General features: G+C 40.8%; 1 protein-coding gene across 3 annotated transcripts in view; it reads left to right on the top strand.

Annotated features, from left to right (window-relative positions):
* Positions 1–4251: 4251 nt before the first annotated feature.
* The window catches only part of APC (APC regulator of WNT signaling pathway), an 82777-nt gene continuing 60731 nt past the window's right edge, over positions 4252–26297 (top strand). Inside the window, exon 1 of one of the 3 annotated variants that reach the window (XM_030511579.1) lies at positions 4252–4312. The gene's annotated coding sequence lies outside the window, so the exon portion shown is untranslated. Of the gene's footprint in view, positions 4670–6111; positions 6219–26297 lie in introns of those variants that run through there. The other 2 variants (XM_030511581.1, XM_030511583.1) reach the window with 2 other exon arrangements.

Raw genomic sequence — 26297 nt, forward strand, 5'->3', positions numbered from 1 at the left:
TCCTGAAAGGTAAATGTTGCCAAAATGGCTCTTATGAAATGCTTTTTAATACACAACACTGCAAACTTCCAATTGTGAGAAATGTTGTCCTCTTCAGAGTGTGGAGAATATGATTCTAATTAATAATACAGTTATCCTTGACAAATAATTTATTTTTCCTGCATTTAATTAAAACTCTGGTCAACAGAATAGCTTTTCACACTGAGCACTTTGTCCCTGCAAAAGCACTTCTGAAAATGGTCCATCTTACAACAAATACCTGAAGATATGGCCCAATAGTAGAGACCTTACTAGGGTGTTATGTTTACTGATTGAGGGCAGAACTTGTGTACAAGTGTCAAACATTTAGTGCAATTGAATACCAGTCTGATCATCATCTGAAGATGCTCTGAAAAACTAAACTTCAGATGAGTGACTGGTCAGCAGGCTGAAAAGTCAATAAAGATTATTTCAAAGGCTATATTAAGAAACATATTCTAGTCTGCTACTTTAATGCTATCATAATATATCATTTGGCCTTACTCAGTGAACTCCCCTGCAGAAACAAACGTAAATACTGTGTTTACTTCTGGAATTGCAGCAGCACAAGGAACAATGGGAGGGAAAGGAGAGGTCATAGCTAGGGCAAATTCCTATTGTTTTCTAATAGTTCGTGTTTCCTCATGCCACACTTTAGAGCAGCTACCACCAGGTCTCCTAGGAATCATAACTAGTTATTGTTTTTCTACCTCTCTTGTAACTCCTTATCTTCTACAAGCCAGATTAGCTGAAGTGCCTTGCTGTCCCTGTCGTGGAAGCAGATGGTGTGTAAGCCAAAGTTCCTTTCTTTGCAAGCAGTGCAGCACGTGTTCAGCCACCTGCTGCACAGGGGTCAGGGAAGAGCTGTAGCTGCAAAAGCATCACAGCTGCTGCTTGAAATACTCTCAGCATACGCTGAGCTGGTCAGGCACACTGCTAGGGCACATACTCTCCCCATTTTTTTTTCCTGTGGAGATAGACCTGACTGCAGAATTGCAGCACAAAGGTGCAGCTCATAGTCAAATACATGTTCACTTTATTACCTCAAGGAACCAAGGGATAGCAAATGATAAATTACTACTGCTGTCGTTTTGTTTTCTTCAAGTTGTTTCAATTTGGCTTGCTTACAATTTCTTCAGCAGAGATGCTTTAGGAAATACTGAATAAGAAAATATAAACAGAGTTGCTACCTCATATTTTTATTCTCTTTTCAGTCACCTTGAATTGTAAGAATAATTTGCTTCCACCAGTAGTTGCTTGTATTATTACAACTCTCCATCTGACACTCAAATGAATCACAGAATGGTTTGGGTTGAAAAGGACCTCTAAAGATCATCTAGTCCATGGGCAGGGACACCTTTCACTGGACCAGGTTGCTCCAAGCCCTGTCCAACCTGGCCTTGGACACTGCCAGGAATGGGGCAAACACAAACTCTTTGGACAACCTGTTCCAGGGTCTCACCACCCTTATCATAATAAATGTCTTTTTTATGTTCAATCTAAAGCTACCCTCTTTCAGTTTAAAAGCCAATGTCCCTTGTCTAGTCACTACAAGCCTTTGTAAAAAGTCTCTCTACATCTTTCATATAAGCAAGTCCCCTTCTATATTGAAAGGCTGCAATAAGGTCTTCCCAGAGCCTCCTCTTTCCACACTGAATAACCCCAACTCTCTCAGCCTTCCCTACTGGAGAGGTGCTCTAGCCCTCTGATCACTTTCATGGTCCTCCTCTGGACTTGCTCCAACAGGTCCAAGTTTTTCTTGTACTGAGGACTCCAGAGCTGAACACAGTACTACAGGTGGAGTCTCACCAGAGCAGAATAGAGCGGGAGAATCACCTCCCTCAACCTGCTAGTCATGCTCCTTTTGATGCAGCCTAGAAGATGGTTGGCTTTCTGGGCTGCGAGTGCACATTGCTGGTTCATGTCCAATCTTTCAACCACCAGTACCCCCAAGTTCTTTTTCTCTGTTCTCAAACCATTCAGGCGCCAATCTATATTGGTTCACGATCACTGTTTGTAGGATACAATTTTATGTCCTTTGAAATGGAGCAGGGGATAATCAGGACACAGCAATGACAGAAATCACAACTAAAAACTACATTCAAATCCCAGGAAAATGTAATGACTAAGATAAGCAGTACAAACAATATCAAAACATGAAACACACAGACTCAGCTATTTATTAGTATGTACATACCAGCTTTCCTAAACACCTGTTTAACACTAACAAACACTTGCAATTTGATAGCAGCTTGTGCCAGACCCTCGTATGATCTGTCCAAGAGGAGTGAGAGAGGGCTTGGCACGGAAATTCCTTTGATGCTAACGAGGGGGCAGAAGTTGTTTATGCCCAAAAGAGAACAAAAAGCTGTAAAATATTGCAGGTCAAATTTAAGCTGGAAATGAAGAGGACTAAAAAAGAATTTGAAAAGCACCTTACAGAGAATGCTCAAACTGGTCTTTATATACATCAAAAGGAAGAAGGTAGTTATAAAACTGGTGAGCTCGCTTACTGACAGAAGTCTAAAATGGGGGGAGCGTCAAGGATGGCAAAGCTAGCACAGAGGGAAGCTCAGAGTTGTTTGCCCTAGACTGCGATTAGGAGTGCTGGCTTCAGAACCCCACACCTCCTTCACATTGGGGAGACCAGAGGAACTATATCAACTTGAAGTAACTTTATAGGGAATATAAGCCCAAATAGGGAAACAGAGAACAGGGAGTATTGACCTGTCACCTGGCAGTGGAGAAAGTCACCTGAGGCATGTGACACTCAGCCACAAGTGATGAAGGACCTTGGCTATCAAACTGGAGATTTACTGGTTAGCTATACAACCCATCTTTATGGTTGGAAGCTGGCCTCCAAACCGTATCTGCCAACTCAAGGTGTGCCAGAGCCCACCTTGAGGAGAGACTGAAGCCTCTCATTGTGAAGCTCAACCACCTATGGTAAAGCTCACCGAGCACATGGACAAATACAGGTTGACAGGGAAGCATGTATCTTCTGTGAAGGGAAACTGCCTGCCTGCCTGCCAGGTCAGGGTGCCAACAAACACATAGAGAGTATGCCCCACGTTTGCCTTCACCTTCCATGCTTGGCTGCATAGTACGTTACTCTCTGCAGTCAAGCCAGGCCACCCCTCAGGAACAGAATCATAGAATCAACTCGGTTGGAAAAGACCTTTAAGATCACCAAGTCAAACCATTACCCCAGGACTGCCAAGACCACTACTGAACCATGTCACTAAGGTCCTCATCTACAGAGTTTCTGAACAGTTCTAGGGACAGTGATTCCACCACTGCCCTGGGCAGCCTGTTCCAATGCCTGATCACCCTTTTGGAGAAAATTTTTTTCCGTATATTCTATGTAAAACTCCCCTGGCACAACTTGAGGCCATCCCCTCTTTCCTATCACTTATTACTTGGGAGAAGAGACCCACCCCCACCTCACTACAACCTCCTCCCTAGTAGTTGCAGAGAGCAATAAGGTCCTCCCTGAGCCTTCTCTTCTCCAGACTAAACACCCCAGCTCCCTCAGCCGTTCCTCATCACACTTGTGCTCCAGGCCCTTCACCAGCTCCATTGCCCTTCTCTGGACCGGCTCCCGCACCTCAATGTCTCTCTCATAGTGATGGGCCCAGAACTGAGCACAGGATTTGAGGTGCAGCCTCACCAGTGCCCAGTACAAGGGATGGTCACTGCCCTGGCCCTGCTGCCACACCGTTGCTGATACGGGCAGGATGCTGTTGGCCTTCTTGGCTGCTTGGGCACAAGCTGGCTCAAGTTCAGTGGCGTAAGTCAGCACTCCTGGGTCCTTTTCAAGCCTGTAGCGTTGCACGGGGTTGTTGTGACCCAAGTGCAGGACCTGGCACTTTGCCTTGTTGAACCTCATACTACTGGCCGCAGCCTTTTCAAATCCCGCTGCAAGGGCATACGTTTCGCTGCAACCGCTCGACCGCTGCTTCAGGCTCCTGCCGCTAGCAGGCTCTGCCCCGGCAACGCAGCGCAGCCCAGCCCACGCCGTCCACCTCCTGGCCTCCGCAGGAGGAAAGCACCCGGTCCAGCAGCCGAGCCCTCAGCGGCGGCGAGGGCGGAACGTTAGGGGCGGTGAGCGCTCGCTAACGAACGCGGCCCGCACCGCCGCCGGGCTACCGCCGCGGCAGTTGTGCGCCGCAGGGAGCGGCTGAGGCAGCTCCCGCCCTCACGCAGGCGCGCTGCCGCCGCCGCGCCTGTGCGATCGCTTCTCCCCTCGGACAAGATGGCGGCGGGGAGACCAGTCCGGGAAAGCGAGTGAGGGGTGCGGCTGGGGACAAGGGCGGGCGGGGAGAGGGCCCTGGCGCCGCCGCTGAGTGTGTCTGAGGGAGGCGGCTGCCGGGCAGGGGTTGGGCTCCGCGCAGGAGCTGGGGAGGAGGAGGCCGGGGCTGCCCCGGAGCCTGCCGCGGGGATGAGAATCTGGGGAGACGGGTCAGGGATCGGCCCCCGCCGGTGAGGAGGGAGAGCGGCTGCTCCGGCCGCGTATGCGCGCCCGCCGGCTGCCCCTGCGCGCTGGCCCGGGAAGGAGGTGCAGCTCTCGGCTCCGCGTGCCCGCTCCGGTGGCGGGAGGCATCGGAGGAGTCGCGGCGGCGCTGGCGGGCGGGGTGAGGAAGGCAGACAGGTGAGTGTCCGTCTCCCGGAGCGCCGGCCCGGTGGACCGTGTCTCTTCGCCGGGCCCTTCGCCCCCGGCTTCTCGGGCAGCACCCGCTAGTGGCAGCCCCGGGCGGGTCTGAAACTGGCTAAGGCTTGAGTGCTCCCCTCCCTGAAGTCGCCTGCCCCTCGTTCCCCCGGTCTTGGACAGGGCCGAGTCGCCTCGGTGCTGCCCCCCGCGCAAAGAGAGCCTGACCTGGTGGGTGTTACTCACAGGCAGTAGTAGCGTCTTTTTGTATGTGCATGCCTGCCGTTTGTCGTCATTTAGTGGCTTTGTTCTTCAGAATTTATCTGGAAGTATTCAGATCCTTGATAGTTGAGATAGCCCTGGAATGTGAAGGCGATAGGGTCAAGGCCCAGCAACTAAGTCTTAGGAAGGGCTTGGCTATTGTCTTCTACGGAAAGATACTTAAAGTCTTTGACCTGCAGAATCCTTCCTCTAACTGTTAAATGAGTCTTTTAACTTCAAAACTCGGTATTAGCAGGGCTTATTGCTTCCGTTACGTGTCCTCTCTGACCTCTTGTAATGAGGAGTGGGATCTGTACATATATCTGTGTCTACAGCCTCACTTTCTGATATCATTCTAGGCTCAGTGGCCATTCATAGCTTAAGGAGTGATTTAATGTAAAATAAAGTAGTTCGATTTCCATAAATGTCAGCTTCATTGTGTAACTGCAGATTAATGGAGAAATGAAGATGTAAATCTACTAAACTATATAACTGATTTGCTTTCCGTTGCTCCCCCTCCCCCTATAACTGTAAACAGTATGATGGTAGTGGTGTCTAAAACTGGGAAGACAAATCTTTTGGTAAAGCTGTCACACAAACTTTCAACTTTCTGAAAAACAAGGTTCTGCAGAAACTGTTTTCATGTACATGCTTCTGCCGACTTCTGACTGAACAAGAGAAAATTTTCTGTGTACCAATGGAGAAGCACAGCTTTGAAAGCTTTGCTTCAGGAGTACTGCTAACATTCTGGTACGTTAAGGCTATGACAAGAGTTAAGTAAGATTAGGTCACTAACTGAAATGCAGAGAAACTGAACCTTTTTGTATTCAGGTGCTGTAATCTTGTATTTTTTAAACTGTGTTTGAAAAAAAATTGTTTGCCAGATGGGTTCATCCAATCCTAAACATTCAGTATTAGTCTTAGTGAATGTCATGAGATCATTGTTATGCTTCAACTTCCTCAGTACATTCTTTTGCATTTAGTTATAGTGAAAGCTATTTATAGAATAGCTCTGTCCAGTGGGAAGGATGTTGCAAGTACTTGCCGTCCTTTGATGCTTTAGGTTTAAAAACCAAACCAAACCAAAAAACGCAGCCCAACTTATTTGGTAGAAGGTACTTATACTTAGGAAAAAAACCCAAAAAGTGTGGAAGTCCAAATGGTGATATAGATAAGGTTTTTTTTTTTTTATTTTTTTATTATTTCTAAATAATGCAATGGGAAACACTGTTGAGCATAAGGACATGTCTTACCATGTGTCTTATTTCCACGCAATGAAATCCATGCTCAGGTATGTCAAGTTTTGATATCTAGGCATCTGTTGCATAAAATGTTCATCAAGTAATTAACTTCACAACTACCATTCCTTAAGAATGTGCAGTGAATGCCAATAGCAATGTGCTGTGCCACTGTATGCAGAGAGTTTCTGGTACTCTGTTTTGGTCTGTATTAGTGCTAAACTAATAGCTGTTGGCCCCAGTGAACACCCACATTTTGTATTTACAGTATCTTGTGTATGCTTTCAAAAATATGTGTATTTGTGTATACATACATACTTTCAGTGAAGACCTGTAGATTTTTTATTTCTAGAATCTTCTTATAGCTAGATATTCTCTAGAGTAAGAAAATTATATACCTCTGTATTTAAAACTAAATAGCATAGTTAACAATAAAACTTACTTAATCCTGTAATGATCAAGAAAGAATTTTTTTGATTTGGCTGGCTTTATTTTGGCTGGACTTTAAAAAATCTTTCTTTGAGTAAAAGCAAAGTAGTTAAATAGTTTGGGTTGTTGTATTTTTTTGTTTGTTTCAAGTGGCTCAGTAACAATAAAATTATTCACACAGATATATATGCTTTTGGAAATATTTTATGGTAGCAGGTTGTTCTGAAATATCAGGAACCGCAAGTGAAAGCATAGTACTGATTTAGGATGGTATGCGTCTTTGTTTCTGCTTTCAAACTATGCTGCAGAAGTTGTTTCATAGCATTACACAATAGAAATCCATAAATTCTGTAGTCATCTCTCACTCTTACAGACTGAAAATCAGTATAAGAATCTTGTTGTTGTTGATAGTGCTTCATATATTCCAATTTGAGTTGTCTTGAATTTTGAGACTAGAAAGCGATGTGTCCTTTATTTCTATCAAGTTATCATGTTTTTACAGTGTGATTTTTAGTAACTTAAAGGATATCGGCGGAATAAGCAGTGGTTTAATAAACTGAAATTATGTAGGTAACCAGCTTGGTAATTACCTGCATACACTGCTAACTTCTAATGTTTTAATGAAAATATCAGTATAGTGAATGTCAAAAGGAAAAAAAAAAAAAAGATGTATCAAGATTAATTTATTAGCTTCACTTTCAATGAAGTCTCCACTGTAAGTTTAAAAATGCAGTATGACTTTACTAAATGAATGTATATGGACTCACCTGGGAAGCAGTTGTAACAGATCCTTAAATGGATCTTCTAGTTTGCTGTTTATGTTCGTATTATTTTCATCATCCGTTTATTAACAGTATTAGCAGAGGAAAACCAATTTTACTGTGTAGTCTTAGCTTTGACTCTTCCAAATTCACATACCCAACTTCTAATGTTTTGATATTTAATATCCCACACTGTTGGCATTTTGCTCCTAATAACTTGAATTATGACTACAAGTATATCTTTGTTAAAATAGTGTTAAAATAACCTGTGATAGTGATTTCAATGGCAGGTCATGCTGTGCTGTTGTAGAACTTGGGTGGTTGTGTGACCACCATTCAGTTTTAGTTCAGCTTGCATCTTATTGCATCCATTGCAGCTGGATGATAAACCTACTAGGCTGTAAGCATTTGCTCAAAATATCAGAGGTCTATTTTCAGCAGAGATGGTATATTTCAGTGAAGGTTATGGGAGTGGTAGGAAGTTGGCAAAAAGGTAAAAAAGAGTAATACTTGTCTGGTTTTGTTATCTCAATGTGCTACTCTACCAGTACCTCTATTGGTTGCTGGTCATGGTCATAAGAGTAGTATATGCTAAATCAAATTGACTGCCAAAGATCAATTTGGTTCCATGAGTATGTTCATTTCAGAGAACCACAGAATCATTGGGGTTGGAAGGGACCTCTGGAGATCATCTAGTCCAACCCCCCTTCCAAGGCAGAGCCACCTGGAGCAGGTTACACAGGAACGTGTCCGGGCAGGTTTTGAATGTCTCCAGAGAGAGAGGCTACACGACCCACCCTGGGCAGCCTGTTCCAGTGCTCTGCCACCCTCAGTGGAAATAAGTTCTCCCTCATGTTGAGGTAAAACTTCTTGTTTTAGTTGATGGCCATTGCTCATTGTGCTGTTGCTGGGCACCACTGAGAAGAGTTTGGCACCGTCTTCCTGGCACTCACCTTTGAGATATTCATATGCACTCATGAGATCCCTTCTCAGTCTCTTCTCTCCTCTAGACTAAACAGGCCCAGCTCCTGCAATCTCTCCTCATAAGAGAGATGCTGCAGACCCCTGACCATCCTTGTGGCCCTCCGCTGGACCCTCTCCAGTGGCTCCTTGTCTGTCTTGTACTGAGGAGCCCAGAACTGGACACAGTATTCCAGATGTGGCCTCACCAGGGTCGAGCAGAGTGAGGATCACCTCCCTCGACCTGCTGGCCACACTCAGTGCACCCCAGGACACTGTTGTCCCTCCTGGCCACAAGAGCATACTGCCAGCTCATGATCATCTTGTCATCCAACAATACACCCAGGTCCTTCTCAGCTGAACTGCTCTCTAGGAGGTCAGGCCCAGCCTGTACTGGTATTTGTGTTCTTATTAGAGGATGATTGCTTTAATGTTAGTCATCACTAGTGGAAACAACAAATTTTAAAAACATTAATGCTTTTTGAGATGAGATAGAATTCATTTTGCCATTATTTCCATGTGGGTTTTCACAAGGTGAGAAATCTAATTCAGTAGACAATAATATATTTTGAATTAGTAAATACAGTTGTATTAGAGCATAAGTAGTTTGATTTCTCTGTGGAAATGGTAAATTAAAACACTGAAGTTTCAGGATTGATAGCATTTTGAGATGTTTTTCATAAGTGTAGCACTATTTTTCAAAGGTGCATTTTAACCACAAATGGATAGAATATTTATCTCTAATGGAAGAAGAGACCTTATTCACATAGACTTTACGGTTCAAAATAAAAAGAAATTAGGCTTTTGTAAAATAGCATAATGATGCCTCTCACTGTTGTGATTTTTTTTGAAGAGATGAACTTTTTATTCTTTCCCTATAATAGAACTCTGGTGGCACAGTAAGGCATCACTTAAGGCTTAGATTTCAAATATAGATTGAATTCTTTGAGTGAAAAATTATGTGTTTTTTCTGGAAATCAGACACCAATAAAGAGCTTTCTTATTTGTGGAATTAATGGTATGAGTGTTGGTTGCTTTAAATATATTTTGAGAGGTGTCGAGTTTCACAAAAGTGAATTTGGCTGTTAGTAGATTGGTCTTTTTGTAGAAACTGGCATGTGGAGGGAACTGGAAGGAAACTAGGACTTCTCATTGTTGTGTGACAAAAGTGCAAAGAAATCATGAAAGAATAAATTGTGTGAGCTGGCTCTCCCTTTATTAATGAAAAAAGGTTCTCAGGATCACATGAGCTTTTTCTCCTCTCTGAAATCCCTGCTATGGAGATCCCACATTGCTGCTGTTCTTCTATTTAAAGGGCTTCAGCTAAGAATCTCTTTAGAACTAAGCAGAAATTTTTCTTATGTAATAGTGTTTAAAATTGCAATTTACCACATAAATTTAATACAGAAATTTAGTTATATTACTCAAAATGCCTACTTTGTCTCATTGTTCTTTTGCTTTAAACTGGTTGTTACATATTGAGTTTTATGACTTGGTTGTGCTTTGCTGCTACTTCTTGGAGTAAGATTTACACCTTTTTTATATACTATAAATTGAAATGCAGAAGCATTTCCTTCAAGCCTTCTCTGGCCTATTTTGTTACAGGCTCTACTGGTGTTTGCATTTGGATTGCAGACTCCCTCTTCAGGTAGTGGGGTGACACAGGCTTGTCAGTCCGACTTCAGTGTTGTGGAAGGTTATGGAGCAGATCATATTGAGTGCTGTCACCTGGCACATACAGGACAACCAGGTGATCAGACCTAGTCAGCTCGGGTTTATGAAAGGCAGGTCCTGCTCGACTAACCTGATCTCCTTCTGTGCCAAGGGGACCACTTAGTGGATGAGGGAGAGGCTGTGGATGTTGTTTACCTGGACTTTAGTAAAGCCTTTGATACTGTTTCCCACACCATTCTCCTGAGAAATGGGCTGCTCATGGCTTGAACGGGTGTATTCTTCACTGGGTAAAAAACTGGCTGGATGGCAGAGCCCAAAGAATTGTGGTGAATGGAGTTAAATGCAGTTGGCAGCCGGCTGCAAGTGTTGTTCCCCAGGGCTCAGTATTGGGGCCAGTTCTGTTTAATATCTGTATCAATAATCTGGATGAGGGGATCCAGTGCACCCTTGGTAGGTTTGCAGATGACACCCAATTGGCTGCGAGTGTTGATCTGTCTGAGGGTAGGAAGGCTCTGCAGAGGGATCTGAACAGGCTGTGGCCAGTAGTATGAGGTTCAACAAGGCAAAGTGCCAGGTCCTGCACTTGGGTCACAACAACCCCGTGCAACACTACAGGCTTGAAAAGGACCCAGGAGTGCTGACTTACGCCACTGAACTTGAGCCAGCTTGTGCCCAAGCAGCCAAGAAGGCCAACAGCATCCTGCCCGTATCAGCAACGGTGTGGCAGCAGGGCCAGGGCAGTGACCATCCCTTGTACTGGGCACTGGTGAGGCTGCACCTCAAATCCTGTGCTCAGTTCTGGGCCCATCACTATGAGAGAGACATTGAGGTGCGGGAGCCGGTCCAGAGAAGGGCAATGGAGCTGGTGAAGGGCCTGGAGCACAAGTGTGATGAGGAACGGCTGAGGGAGCTGGGGTGTTTAGTCTGGAGAAGAGAAGGCTCAGGGAGGACCTTATTGCTCTCTGCAACTACTAGGGAGGAGGTTGTAGTGAGGTGGGGGTGGGTCTCTTCTCTCAAGTAATAAGTGATAGGAAAGGGGGGATGGCCTCAAGTTGTGCCAGGGGAGTTTTACATAGAATATACGGAAAAAATTTCTTCACCAAAAGGGTGGTCAAACATTGGAAGAGCTGGGAAGTGGTGGAGTCACTATCACTGGAGATACTGAAGCCATGTATACATAGCACTTGGTTTGGTGATAGTCTTGGCAGTGTTAGGTTAACAGCTGGATTCAATGGCCAATCTGAATGATTCTACGGTTTTAAGAAAATTGCTTGAATGCCTGAGTAAGCATGTCAGGATAGAACTTACAGCTGTCACTGTATATGCTGAAGTAGATTTCTGCTCCTTATTTTGGTTTGTGTCCTGATGTGATTGGCATGGTTGTTTTTTGGGGTTGTTTTTGTGTTTTGGTTGGGGTGTTTTTTTCTGTTTGGGGTTTTTGGTTTTGGGTTTTTTTATTATGTTGGAGTATTTTTCTTAACTGATATTTGGGAGTATGGAAAGGTAGGTTCTAGTGTGAATAAACATGATGCAGATAGAGGCTCTGATTAGATAAACAAGTGAGGTTCAAACATGGTGGTGAAAATCAAGAGTGCTGTAATATTAAATGTATCTGGCTTTAGCAGAAATTACCCTTGAGATTGACTTTGCAAGAATTTTTTTCTGGATAAAAGTTCTGTGAACATCTTTAGTCACAGACTTTATATTCAGGTATGTACAACAGAACAAATCTGAATTCATGTTGCTACTTGTGTTATCCTTAGAGAAACAGAATAATCTTCGGAGTGATAGGAGCAAAGTGTTAACAACATTAGATTATTACAAAGGGCTTCATCCTAGTAATTTTACGCCATGTGGCTTTGTGTCATAATTATTTCCTAGAAATTGAGGGGTATTAATAAAAACAATGAAACATGGCATATAGTGTGCAGAGATTATTGTTGTTGTGAAGTGTTTCTTGTTTGGGGTTTTTAAAATTGATAGTTTTTTGTAACTAGTTTTTGTAATAAATTTGTAGCTTTCTCTACTGGGATAGAATTGATGAAGTTCTTTCTACTCTACGATTCAGTCATTTTAATGATGGTTCTCGTGTTTATTATAGGTAACTGTTACTGTACTGGGGGTATGAAGTTCTTGCTCACAATGTCTTGCCTTGCAGTTGATGTCTGTTCTCAAAAATTACTGATTTGCCAAGCTTGTGGAGTTTGATGTGAGTAAAGTTGCGTTTTATGGCAGTTGTGATTGAGTTCGGAGTAGAATATAAGAAAAGATGTTGATGGTAGAAGAGTATTTGTGTTGTAATTAAGAGAAACAAAGGAGCATGCTGCAGAGCAAGTTAAAATTGAGACGAGTATGTACAGCTGTGCCTACTTTTGGGGGGAAGAGCAGGAGGTGGTTTTGTTACTCTTTGCAGCACAGACCTGAAGATCAAACTTTCACAGTCTGTTAAGAAGCAGTAGTATATGCTGATATAAGAGAAGTACATATTGAAATGGCTCTTTTCACATGTGTGTGGGTTCTTTGTTAAGGAATAAGGTAATCTCTTTTTTTATAGATTGTATATACTAATTTTTATGTACAAACCACTTAATATGCTAAATATACATTCTAGGAAGTCCTGCTGTGTGGTTAACATTAATGTACCTCTGTGTATGTTTAAAGCATATGAAGGATGTTGAGGGAAATAAATTTACCATGTTTATACCTATTTAGTGACATTGGAATTTAGTAGTTTGGAGATTAGGCTCTTCTAGCTTCTAATTCTTTTTAGAAGTGTTATTTCAGACATGGTAACAGTAGTGTTCTGGAATGTAGTAACTCTTGGAATTAAGGTTTCATGAGGCTATGGTATAAGAATTTGGACAGGTCTGTTCACGTTGTACAAGAAGCAGTCATGCTACTTGTTATCCTAACAGATGCTTTAATGGTGAAGGCTTCTTCTAATGGTGTGGTATAACAACAGCTTAATATTTGAATGATGGTGGAAACGCTGAAATGTTAAATTATCACTGTTTATATGTTTCTATATTTTAAACAAATTTCTGGAGTAAAAAATGCCTAATTTATCTTTATTTTAATAATGCAGTTAATTCCTTGCTGGCTTAAACAATCCTGAAAAGAGGATGTTGGAAAGTGCAACTCTTATTTTTAACTGCAGCAGTGTTAATTGTCACTTCAGTCACAACAGTTGCTTTGTGTATGTATAACATACTTTAGAATAGGCTAAACTGTGAAACAAGACATACGTTTTGAAAATGGAGCAGAATAATTTGATCAAACAAGCTTATAATCTTAGTACTTTGTATTTTGTCTGTACAGTATCTGAATAAAAATACTGGGTTCCTCAGCTGTTCCTCTTGGACACAGGTTATGGTAGTGCTGTGTTTATAGATCTAAATTCAGATGTCAGTCTTGCAAAGTACTTCCACTTTGCCTCAAGTTTAGTAATGCTGCTGTCTTACTAGTCTTGATTTGTGCTACTCGGATTAAATATCTTTTTTTCTGTGGTTACTTCTTCTCAAAACACCATCCTAAGATGAGATGTGTTTTGAAAATATAATTTAAAGTATTTTTTTCTTGTTGCAGTGTCTTTTGGTACTCATGTTGGTCTTGATGGTTGGTCACATTGGTCTTTACTATTTGGTAAAAATTAAATGCAGTTTTATTTAAATTCTGGAATTCTAGAAGCTTAAAACCAGGAATTGAGCATGCCCTCATTTGTGAACTTTTTTTGTGCAATTAAATCCTGACATCTAGTTCCCAAAGCTTTGAAACGTTTTCAGAAGTCTGTTTAATGCTTTGTAAGGGCCTAAGGAAGTGGGTGACCTTCGCACTGCTCTTGCCTGTTTAGTAAAAACTGCCTTTTCTGTAGCTGATCTGCCTGGTTTGAACTTTCAGTATCATGTTGCAAGCTGCTTTTTTCAGTGAAAATGTTGGCTATCTCATTAGTTTGCTATTCAGTAAAAGCTTCAAATAGATACGTAGGCACTTGTTTTCATGAGAAAGAGAAGAGAGCTTCTATTCTGAAAGTGAAATTCGTATTTTCAGTCCTGCTCTAGTGCCTTTCCAGTGCCCTTAATACTTGCCCGAAGGAAGGAGTGTCTCTTCCTCATGTTTGGGTGTTCTTAGAGTAGAACATTACCATTTATGATGTGCAAAGCATAGGTCAGAAAGGGCTAAGTAAGTAGATGTGGATCTTTTACTATAGTAAAAGGGATGCAAGACCAAGTTGTTTTGAACCCAAAACTTCTTTTTTGTTGTTGCTGCTGTTTGGGTTTAAGGTTTTTTTGTTGGTGGTTTTGGGGGTTGGGTTTTTTTTGGTTTTTTTTTTTTTTTTTTTTTTTGGTTTTTTTTCCCCCTGGTTTTGTTTTGCTGTTTTTTAGGATTCAGCTATTTGGGGTGAGCAAGTGGGGAGATTTAGGTATTTGAATTAGACATTCCACAAAGGAAACGCTGTACATGAGTTGAATACTGGGTTTCCTGGAGATAAATGTCTGCCTTGTCTCACTGAGGTTGTTTGCAGCTTCTGTATTTCCTGCTCAGGAAGATCTACATTTGGGATTTCTACTCTTTCTGAGCTGTTTCCCACTGAAATTGTGATCCAAGGGCTCATGTAAAGTCTCCTTGATTACTCTTTATTAGTCATTAAAGGCATGGGTGTGGAATGAAGTTTGTGTTTAAAGTTGTTAGCTGCAATACACCAGGATTTAGACGAACAAATAAACAAACTGATTATGTTGGAATTTACTTACTTTTGGCGTCAAAAGCGTCCTTGGCAGCAGTTTGAAGTAAAAGCTTTGGTGCCAGTAACCTTGACACTATGATTGGTACCTACTGCTGAGAAGATGGCGTCAACAGGCAACACTGAGATGTGAGATTCTGAGGTTAGCAGAATCTAATATATGACCATATTCCTTCCCCATTGTTGCTTTATAACACAAACCTAAATTGATTTTTTTTTTTTAATAACACAACACAACAAAAATTTTGTTTACAGGCATTATCAATACCAGGATTAAGCACAACTCTGAATACTTCGCAATTCCTATATGTATTTCTTTGATCTTTCTTGGTACCAATCTTCCTCCTCCTTTCTATTCCAGCAGAATGAGTGTATTGGGATTTTTTTCCATGGTATTGAAAATTTTTAACTACAAGCTTTTCATTGTATAGGACTATAATGTTAGCCTAGTCTTATGGAGTAGTGACTGAAATTTCTGTAAAATTCCTGTTTCCACAAAGGGAGGGAAAAAACCCCCACAGAGTTCCTGACATTTGCTCTAGCATTTTTCTACCTCTTCTATTTTGTTATTACTTCAGTGGAAACTACAGATCTAAATGAGAAATACAAGCTCAAGGGCATTAGTTAATGTGTTTTTTCTTCTTCGGTTCGACATACAGCTTATTTGCTTATATGTATTGTTATATATGTTTGTGACTTCTTAAAAATTCTATATACTAAATATGACCTAGGGTAAAAATGCCAACACAGAATAATGGTATTTAATTCACATATACAAGTCTCCAAATATGCTTCAGAATTAGCTCCAGAGAGGTTTAAGATCAGTACTCAGCTTGAAATCAATGAAACAGTTTTAATCAGATTTTTTTTTTAAATTGCATTCAGGCTACCAGGATGCATGGAGTATGCCTAAGTACCAGTTCATACATGAATGTGGTTATTATATTTTTGTCTTGGAATATCCTTGCTAGTTTAACATTTGTACACTGTAAATCTGTGTCGCTGCATTCAGAAGTTAGACTCAATACACTATTGTGTTAATGCATGCCAGTGCAATCAAGGACCCAGGATATTAGGAGAATTCTTGTTAGTCAATATAAGACTAATGGGATATTTGAATTGGCATAGAATTAGTTCTCTGACAAAAGGTTTAGATGCTGGTCCATGTGATGGCTTGCTAATTAAATGTCTAAATGTCATTGTTAAGACCTTGAGAACTAAACTTGATTCATAAAGCTTTTTCCAAAAAATGTTTCAAGTGCTGGAAGCTGAAAAGAATGAATTGAATGGAGAAAGAGAGCTTGTCTTCCTCTAAAATCGGTGGATTTGTGTATTGCTTTATTTGCATGAAAAAGTAGTTGTCAGTATATGACTGTCTTTATACTGTTCAAATCTTTCTCTCAATTTTAATTGTGAGCAAGATGTCTAGGCCTTTTTCTACAAGTGAAATGGTGCCTTGAATGCTGTAAAGGTCTGAAGAGTCCATTTGACAGTCTGATATGCATGAAACTAGTTGTAATGACAAAGTGGGGTTGTAATTCACTGTTTTATATTTTAGAAATCTAAGGAAATTTAGCATGTTGTACAGAAAATAATGGGAAAACACCTACCCTCAACATACCAGGGTTACGATAGCTAAGTTTTACATTTGCTCTCTGCAAATATATTAATTCTTGACTTTGAAGTTAACTGCTTTCAATATAGATAGCATAAGAATGTATGAATTTGTTATGTAGTGTTTATTGCTTGAAAATTTTCTGACTTGTGACTTGCAAGTGATGGAGTTCACTACAAAGCCAAGTAATTGTTCGTATGGGCAGCTGGCTACCTAGTTTGCTGTTTGAAGGAGAATAATTTATTTTAATCATGTTCTTTGAATTTCATTGCACCAGCATTTCTAACTGTGAATGGATAGTGCTTTTCATCATTCTTGCCTCTGTCCTGCATTTCCTAAGTTGTTACGTAATTACATTACAGGAGTCTCTAGGAGCTCTGTAAGCATCAGAATTGCTTTGTGTTGGGCACACCTCAAATCCATAAAATTACACTGCTCATAGCCTGCAGTGTAGAACGTTACCAGGCATTTGAACTGTGAAATAAGGTTTTCATGAGGCTCACTGTTAGCACTTGCCAGCATTTTACTCTTTGGGAAAGGGAAGGTAATGAAAAGTAAATAAAAGAACATCAAGAAAGTATCAGCCAGCTGTAGACTAGAAAGCCCCTGCTTCTGTAGCTCACTTGTTTTCAGTGAAGTCGTGCTGTACAGCCTTTCATGTGAGTGCTTGGACTTGGTGGATTGGCCATGGTCCATCACAGGACTGAAGCATAGGTGTACCCTTCCGTGTGGTGGGTACACTTGACTTCCAGTCAAGTCACTCATCCAGGTTGACTGTAGTCACATGTTTGATCACATGATGAGTGATGAGTGCCATGATGTGAATGTCACATGAAGTTTCCAAGTGCTAAGATACGCCTGGTCACAAGATGGAGGGAAAAAATCAGGGAAAGTGGAAAAAGTAAAAAGTGAGACTGGTGAACAACTCATTCATCTTAAGTAAGAAAATTTCAGTTAGTACCAGTTGTATTTCTGGAGAAGGACTTTGGTTTTCTGTTCATGTCACAGTGACATGTGATCTATTGTTTCTTCCTTGTCAGAAGAAGTAATGCCTAGTGTGAAGATTTCTTGTCTTGTCAGCTGAGGTAATTAACATGCAAAAATAACCCCATCAGTGTTGTAAGAAATGCTTAAAATTCTTCAGATCTCAGCTTACCTTGATTTGCAGGCAGTAAATTTGCCTGCAAGACTACTTTGTTTCTACACAAACAAAAATTCCAAATAATGTCTTGTGTTTGCCAGAGTTTACTTGGGATCACTCAGTGCCAGGCAAACTTTATTCTAGAAAGGGATTCAGTACTTGATTAAAAATAAAAACAGTTATAAAAGGGTAATTCATCAATAAAATGCAAATCCATGCAGAGGAGGAGGATCTGTGTCAAATATGGTTTTCTCTAAATCTCAGATAGTTAGGGCTGGTGTTCTAGCTGTCCTGCCCTGGCTATCTTTGAAAACACATCTTTTAAGATTGAAGTATTGGGATTATGCATTAGGAGGAAAAGGAAAGAAGTGTTCTCTAGAACACTTAGCAATGGACAGTTTTTCTAAATATGATTATTTTAGATTTTGAATCATACCTCTAGCCTGACTATTTCAAGAGAGTTGCAATGTTATATACTTTAATCATGCAGTTTTATGGTTCTAAGATTTAATGCATGCAACATAAGTATTCTAATTGTCTAAGTAGCTGGTAGCTTTGGATCCAAGCTGGAAAGGGAAGCTGGCACTCAAATATGCACTCTTACTTAGATTGAGGAATTTAAAAACACTCCTGGCTTCTAAGTTTTTGACACACTTAAGGGCATTTTTCTGTTCTGTTACTCCACTGATGCTTTATTTGTTCTGTTTGTGGCATGGGACTGAAGTGTTGGAATGGAAGGACACAGGCTGTTCAGGAGGGACAGGCTGGGATATCACCCTCTATGTCAGCGAGCAGCTGGAGTGCACAGAGCTCTGCCTGGGAATGGATGAGGAGCCCACTGAGAGCTTATGGGTCAGGATTAAAGGGAGGGCAGAGACAAGGGACATTACAGTGGGGGTCTGCTACAGGCCACCTGACTGGGAAGACTTTTATAGACAGGTAGGTGTGGTCTTGTGTTCACAAGCCTTGGTCCTAATGGGGGACTTCAACCACCCCAGTATATGTTGGAAGGGTAATGCAGCAGGGCACAAGCAATCCAGGAGGTTCCTGGTATGCATTGATAATTTCCTTCTCCAAGCAACAGAGGAAGTGTATATCATAGAGCACTGTTGTGACAGGTGCAGAGCTTGGTACTGGAAGCAGCTTACCTAGAGATGCAACAGATATTTCAATTTTGCATTCCTTTTCTACGGAGTGGGTAGGTCAATTTCAAAAAGTATTCATGCTGTTTGAATACTAAACAAGGCAGCTTGTACTTGAATTTTTGTTCATTACTGATTATGCAGCAAGATGAAGCTTCATTATTAAGAGAAAATATCCTAAGAGATTATAGACTTCACAGATTTTTCGAAAAACAATCCCCACCCCAATGGAAGCAAAAAGTTTTTTCAACCTCACTAGTGTTGCAGAAAGTAAGATTGAAGATGCCGTTCATTCAAAAACCCAAAAGAAAAACATAACTCCCAGCACCCATATCACCACCATCATGAAACCCCATACTTTGAAATGAAGCTGTGGATTTTTTAACTTTCAGTAAATCCACTAAATTGTGTGCCAGAAGGGGGGGGGGTGGGGTGGGGTGGTGTATGAAAATTCTAGTATTCCACCAATGCCTAGAGGCTTGTGTAAAAGCAAATTCCTTTAAGGACTGAGACCCATATCATCCTAGGAAGCATTTTTATTGTGGATAAATAAGATAAAGAGAGCAAGAATGTTTCCAGAACAAAAGCTAACTCAAAAATCTGACATGAATCATTACTCTTGGTGATGAATATGGCTGTGAGAAGGAAAACTGCATGCTGGTCAGATGTCTGGGTGGTGTGTGCTACCTGGGATTACAGTCTGTTCTGCAGGAGTGCTGCTTCCCACAGCAGTTCATCTCTGCATACTGGTTCTGCACTGGTGCTGAGAAAAGAGCTGGAGGACTTTCTTTCCTAACCTTAATGAGCAAACGGCTAAATCTCAGTAGCGTGAGTGAGGCTGACTTAAAATTGTTACAACACATCATGAGCATACGCACATTGTGAGGAATTAAAATATAGCAGGATTAAGTGAATTGTGAACTTTCATGCATTTAAAGCCTGGAATAGATCCCAGCGTTATTCACTATGACCCTTACATTAGAAGCTGCAGAACACTAAAAGTCAGGATTTCTTAAAGAAATATCTTGTCTCACCAGGTGGGCTCAGTTGCTATTAAGCTTTTTTGATTTGATTAACCACACCAGGAAATTCAGTTCCAGTTTGTCTAATTTCCAGGTGATGGATTTTTTCAAACTTGTGACACTTGGAAATTTTGTCAATATACAGTAATAAAAACCAGCCTACTTTTTGCTAAACCATCTAAGTTGTACTCCTTAAACCATACAGCATAAATCTTCCTTAACAAATTGAGGTGTTTGTTGTGGTCCTTCTCTGAACTCCTTAGTAATTACTGTGGTGTACGGAAATGAGGACTTTTTTTATATCTTTTAAGGAAGATGTATGTATCCTCAGATTCCTTGTCAACACTTTTTCTTATAAAGGACAGGTTTTTTCATCAATTTGATACAGTTGTCATGCTCTACCTAACAGCCTCTGAGGCCCAGGCCTTCATTTAAGTGCTTGAAAGATTATAATTGTGGCGAGAGAACTCATAGCCACAACTTAGCAAGGTCTTTGTGTTTCTAGACCTTGTCACAGCCTTTCTTAATGCAGTAAGCTTTAAGAAACTTGCCTGTAGCTGGAACTCTTTTTTTTCTTAGCAGACTCAGAGAATAGTGGTGGTTAACATACCGTTTTGTAAAGGGTCTTTGCTTACATGATTCCACAAAAATTGATCTTCCCTCCTTTTCAATATCCTAAGCAAAAAACTTCGTGATGATCTCTAGCTAAATAGATTTTTTTGAACTGATTTATTACTGCTGAAATGTCAGAATGCTTACAAGAAATCAATTCTTGGATTAAGAACAGCTGGTTCAAACCAAACAAATGGAAGACTACAAAGAAGATTGTGAAGAAAAAGGTAAATATTTCACTGAAGTGTTAGAGCTTCCATTTATCAGGGTGGTGTGGAACTCTGGGGTGCTCCTGGCTTAGCTAGAAAGTGCTTATAGCCGTGTAGCATGCATTTTTTTAGCAGTGACCTCTGTCAACCACAGTGTAACAAGAAACTGAATCTGATCATCCATTTATCACGTACAAATCTGAATACTGCAGCTTCTTATGGCTCATGCTAAATATTTAGAAGCAAAATAAGGCTTTGTCTTGTAATTCAGGCCCTGCACATATTCCAGGTATGCACTCAGTTTCTTCTACTGGGTCTGACCCTTGATCAGTCTGTAAGCAGCTGATAGATGTGCAGGCCTGGGTAGAAAGGTACGTCAGAGCTGAGAGCTGTGTGACAGCTAATGACAAAGTATTCTAAAACAAAGTGCTTTGATTACCAGAGATAGCTCTAGTGGAGACCAGGCAGATCCAGAGCCTGGCGCTCTCCAAGACACCTTGAAAAACATCAAATTCTTGATCTTTCTCTACATATTGAATATTTATCTACTCTATGGCCAAGATGGGGAGAAGAGGAGAAATCTGTCTAAATCAACAAAGTTCTGTAGGAAAAGCTTTTCCTGTGAAAAATAATTCCCTGAGAATCCCTTAGGTATGCTAGACAAGGCTTTTATATGGAAGATGTAGTAAAGGATTATAGTATAGGATTGCAGATAGTAAAGGATTTAACAAGCAGTTGATAGCTTTTCTGTACCTCTCTGTATTATCTGTGAAATAATTAAATAGCATGTATTCCTCTGCTTTTCTCATTTAACTTATTTTACAAGACTTTCCAGTAGTTAATTGACCCCTGCAAAAGACAGGTCTTTTCACTGCTTGTGGAAAAACCTTTTCAACTTCAGGAACTTGTAGCATAGCCTTGGCAGGGAGGTGGAGAGAGAATAAAAGGAAAAAAAAAGAAAAGTAGAATTTTAGTACATAAGTATAATAGAAATCTTAAAAGGACAACTTTATTTCTAATTCGCTATTCTTGGTACAGAAATTTCCTATTTATTTTTGTAGTGCTACTGTCAGAAGACTTGTGTGCGTGTGTTCTGGATGATGCATTAGGAAGAGTGACACAGTTCTTTCCTCCATTCTTTCTGTATCTGCATGAGAAAAGATGGTCCTTTGGTTTCTTGACCTGCAGGAAAGCTCTTCTTCTGATGTTCTTTCTAATGCTCATAGTTGAAGGTCATCTGTATGGGGAAATAATATCAACATTTCTAAAAGAATCCTGATAGACAAAGTAATGCAGCTTTACAAGGTCAAAGCACTGATATTAATGCTGATGGGAGCAAGTTATGAGTATTCCCAATGTGTGTATATATAAACTATCACTGATCCTGGTCACATGGCTACGACAAGGCTCAAGAGGGAACAGAACACTGTGTGTGATAGTGAGAGAGGTAAAGCAACTTCATGATTTCCAAATAAATGAGAAGCAGAGAGCATGTTCAGTTTCACTGATATTTAAATAAAGGTGAAAGGCAGGAGAAAATCTGGGTTATAGCAGCTGCTAAAATATTATCAAATCCTTTGGTAGAATGAAATTTGCATCTATGTAAAACAGGATTTTTTTTCAGTTTATTTTGTTAATAAAATCTGTTCATACCATCTTTCTAAATGATGTAAGTCAGTGTGTAAAACTTGTGTTAGTAAGTGAAATTCTGAAGGCAGGATCCCTTAATTTGGCAACACTATGTTTCATATTTACGAGTAATACCAACCATAGTGCCTGGCAACAGACAGAGAATTTAACTCATTGTTCAATTCACTCACTACCTAGAGTCTCTGAGGTAGGTAGCACTGTGCATGTGCAATCACTAATAATGAAGTATCAATCACTTTAAATGTATTAAATAGTGAAATGCTGCTAGGGAAAAGGGTAGCGCTGCAGAGGATAAAGGTTGTGAAAGCAAAGAGAGCTGCGCCATGTATGAGCTGGTTTATCTAAAACCAAAACCTCTTGCATTTTCAGTTGTAATAGACTTGATTTTATGAAGCAAATAGGTATTTGGCGGAATGTCATTTATGTTTTTAAAAACGTGGATCTTAATCTGCTCAGAGGTTCTCTTTAGCCCTACTTTGTGTGTGTGGTGACCATGGTTATGACAATTTTATTTGGTCTCAAACTGGAGTTCTAGAAATGCAATAAAAAGTTGGGCAATACTTAGAATATTTGACGTAATCCATGCGCTATGAAAAGATTGCTGATTCCTTCTTTGTAGCCAAATTCCCATTTGGCTGTTTGAGAATGCTGTGCTGGGTAGGCTGGAGGCATCTTGTCCAAAATAGTAGAAGTAATTCTATTTTGAATACTGAAGCTGAGCTGGTATTTTTTTCAATTCTAAAATTTTATGTCCCTGGAATTTGATAGCTTACATGCAGAGATTTCATTCCTTTAATAGATTTTAAAGGTTGGATTTTTTTTAATGTAATAAGGAGCAGGTATTGCTAGATCTATCTTGGTAATGGTAGCTTTCAAATACTGAAAAAGACATCTTGTTCCTTCTGCCAGGCAGAAAATAACTAACCAAAAATAAACTTAGTCTAAACGAGACTTTTCTTTGAACAATCCTTTTCTGTGTCTTATTTTTTCTGGAGAGCCTGACCTTCTTTATTTGAAATAGTATCAGTTCTGTTACCAGAATCCAGTACTGCACATAGAAGTCAGTTTTCAAAGAAAATAAGAGTATGTGTCACAGTGCCGTTCACCTGTTTGGCTATATATCAATGTTTTAACACCACTGGAAGATAGAGTATGAGAAGAGTCATTTGGTACTAAAACATGCTACATACTAAATTGAATTTCATTTAATACTGGATTTTGCTTCAGAGGCAAGTGCATGTGCCACAGAAACAAAACATAAGCTACCATTTTTCTGAAATTTTAACAGAATGGGCATTACTATGAGCAAGGAAGGAAAACCTTTCTGCCTCCCACTCAGCTGTCATCTTAGCAGAATGTTTTAGAGAATCTGTGCTGCTGCTTATGCTCTGCTTGTTCTGCGGGTAAATACTGGACTTCAGGCCACAGAGCAGTGAACGTAACGTCACTCATCAGCACTGAATTTACTGACTTACGCAACTTCTGAGTACCAGGCTAAGAAAGGACTAACCAGTACAAGGACTAACAAGAGTCTTCTCAGAATGAGAATTAACTGTGGTTAGTTTTTCAGAGTTGCACAAAATGCAGTATGATGTGCTTAAACAAATGGAATACATTGTGTAGCCATCAATCCTTGATATTCCTATTTTGGATTCTAGAAAATTAACTACACTTCTCAAGCTTAGCTTTTCACTTAGAAGTATGCAGTTTAGTTTTTAAATTATATAAGATTTCTCTGGCATTTTCTTTGGAATCAGTTCTCTGGTATTGTTTTTGCACACTTTCTCATTCCAGACTGCATTGCATTTGCAATATCTTAGTGTGATTTAAAACCATTACTGGACCCACCCGATTGGCATATAAGCCATAACATGTATTGCAACCGCTTGCCAACAGATAACATAGGTATTAAGCTATGTCTACACTTACTTGAGTAGACACTTACACTAAAGAAAATAATTTTAGGATGGAGAGCTGGACAATAACAACTGGGAGCATTTTGGTTTGCTTTTCTGAGGCGAAGAATGGTGGTGTGTATCAGTAAGATACAAAGTAAGATGGCTTTATACCTAAATCCTAGTTAGGTTCTCATCTTCAAACCTGTTCAGTAATGTGGTAATCTATTACAGCTGAGGGAGTGGGAAGTCTGTCTCTGAAATGAAATGGAGTGGATCACAAACCAGAGGGATGTCAACTATTGCTGTAATTAATAGAAGCTTTGTAGCAAAAAATCATATAGCCTGAAACACCCTTGAATACTGGCCCACTTAAGCTGTTGTAGTAAAACATTTCAAATTAAAGTGATACACCCTTTATAGTTTGCCATACCGATGAAGTCAAAGAGGATTTTGTGTGATACTATGCTGAAGGTAGCAGATGACATAATGTTACACATCTCCTTAATCATGAAGACATTTGATGAAAAGTGATCTGGTAAAGAGCATCGTTTCTGAGTGGAGTATTACTTCTATGACTGGAAAACGGAGCCACAAGAAAACAGCTGAAATTAAGGTAGTAGTAGTATTTCAGTATCTGTGGTGCAATTTATCGCATGCATACACAGGCCTGTAGTGCCTTTGTCTGGTCCCGTCCACGAGGTATCACGAGCCTCTGTTTCATACCAATCAAAGAAACGATTATAGGAAGAATGAAATTTCCAGAAGCATGTAAGAATGTATGTTTTTAATGAGCTATCCATATGTCCACATGTATAAGCATGTAACTCCATAATTTATGTGAAGTGCCACAGGGAAGGGCATTCATTTGCTTTAGCTGAGAAACTGTTGCATTTCTTCAGATGCCTTTTGTCAAGCACTGTTTAGATTGACTACACTGCCCACAGGCTTATTATTGAATGCTTCTAGAGGACTAAAATGACTTAACATTGTGCTGTTTCTACCAAGCTGCCTTTCATATTAGAGCTGGATTTTTTAAGCAACATCCCCATAGCACCTGTTATCTATGTAGCCTTTTTTCAAAGTGAACATACAGACTGCAAACTCAAACAGCTGAACTGCGGCTTAATTTCTGCTGTCTTCATAGTCACAATGTGCTTCTGTGGGGTTTTAAGTCATATTCATGCATACTTTCTTACATCCTTATCCTTGGAGAGAGATTAATTCTGGAAGGCTATTTTAAAATGGTTTCATGAATCGGTTGGTTTGTCTGTCTTTTGGATTTTTTTTTTTCCAACCCATCACTTAGCTGGTACTTACGGTTCTAATTTGGTATAGCAACAGATCAAATATACAATCATATATTCAACTCGGTTGGAAAAGACCTTTAAGATCATCACGTCCAACCATTATCCCAGCACTGCCAAGCCCACCACTAAACCATGTCACTGAGGGCCTGAGCTATACAGTTTTTGAACACTTCCACGGACGGTGGTTCCACCACTGCCCTGGGCAGCCTGTTCCAATGCCTGATCACCCTCTTGGTGAATAAATTTGTATAACTTTAAGCTAAACTAACAAGTAGTAGTGACTTTATACCTGAAAAGCACATGAAAACAGTATTTTTACTGAACAGTAAATTAATCCAAGATGCCCTTGAAGGAGATGCTTACAGTTGCCTTTTTAGTAAGCAGTGTCTCTGAATTTCTTTAACATTTAGATGAACTGTATTAGCTTCAATTTTAGTATGTGCAGTACTTCGTTTCATTATTATATAAAAGCAAAATATTTTATATTAATGTTCAAGACTGTGGTCTTAGATGGTATGTAGTTCTTGTGTCCTTTTACTGGAAGGAGAACGAACGATGATCATCACGCCTAACCTGCCGCAGATGCTCCGAGACAGTTTCTACGGCGTGAGCAAGGCCTGTTGCAGCACTGGGGGTGCTTCTGCCTCCAAACGAAGGTCCTTGCCTGCCTCCTCGGCGGTTCAGGACTCACACAGCAACCGGCGCAGAAGCCCGTGCGCATTAACACAGCTCTGCTCTGCATGTTACGTTACGTGTGCAGCCGGTGGCGGCCGTTGTCGGAGGGCTGGGGCCTGCAGGGCTGCTGCGCGCGAGGGGCGGCCCTGCTCCGGGGCCGAGACCCGCCGCAGCTCCCGGCGTGGCCCGCCCGGCGGCGCGGGGCGGGGGCGGAGCTGTGCACCGCCATGGACGAGGGGAGAACGGAGGAGGAAGGGGGCGGGCACATCCTCCGGGGCGCGCCGCCTCATTCGCTG

The sequence above is a fragment of the Strigops habroptila genome, chromosome Z (genome assembly GCF_004027225.2).
Source record: "Strigops habroptila isolate Jane chromosome Z, bStrHab1.2.pri, whole genome shotgun sequence".
In the NCBI taxonomy this organism is placed as follows: domain Eukaryota; kingdom Metazoa; phylum Chordata; class Aves; order Psittaciformes; family Psittacidae; genus Strigops; species Strigops habroptila.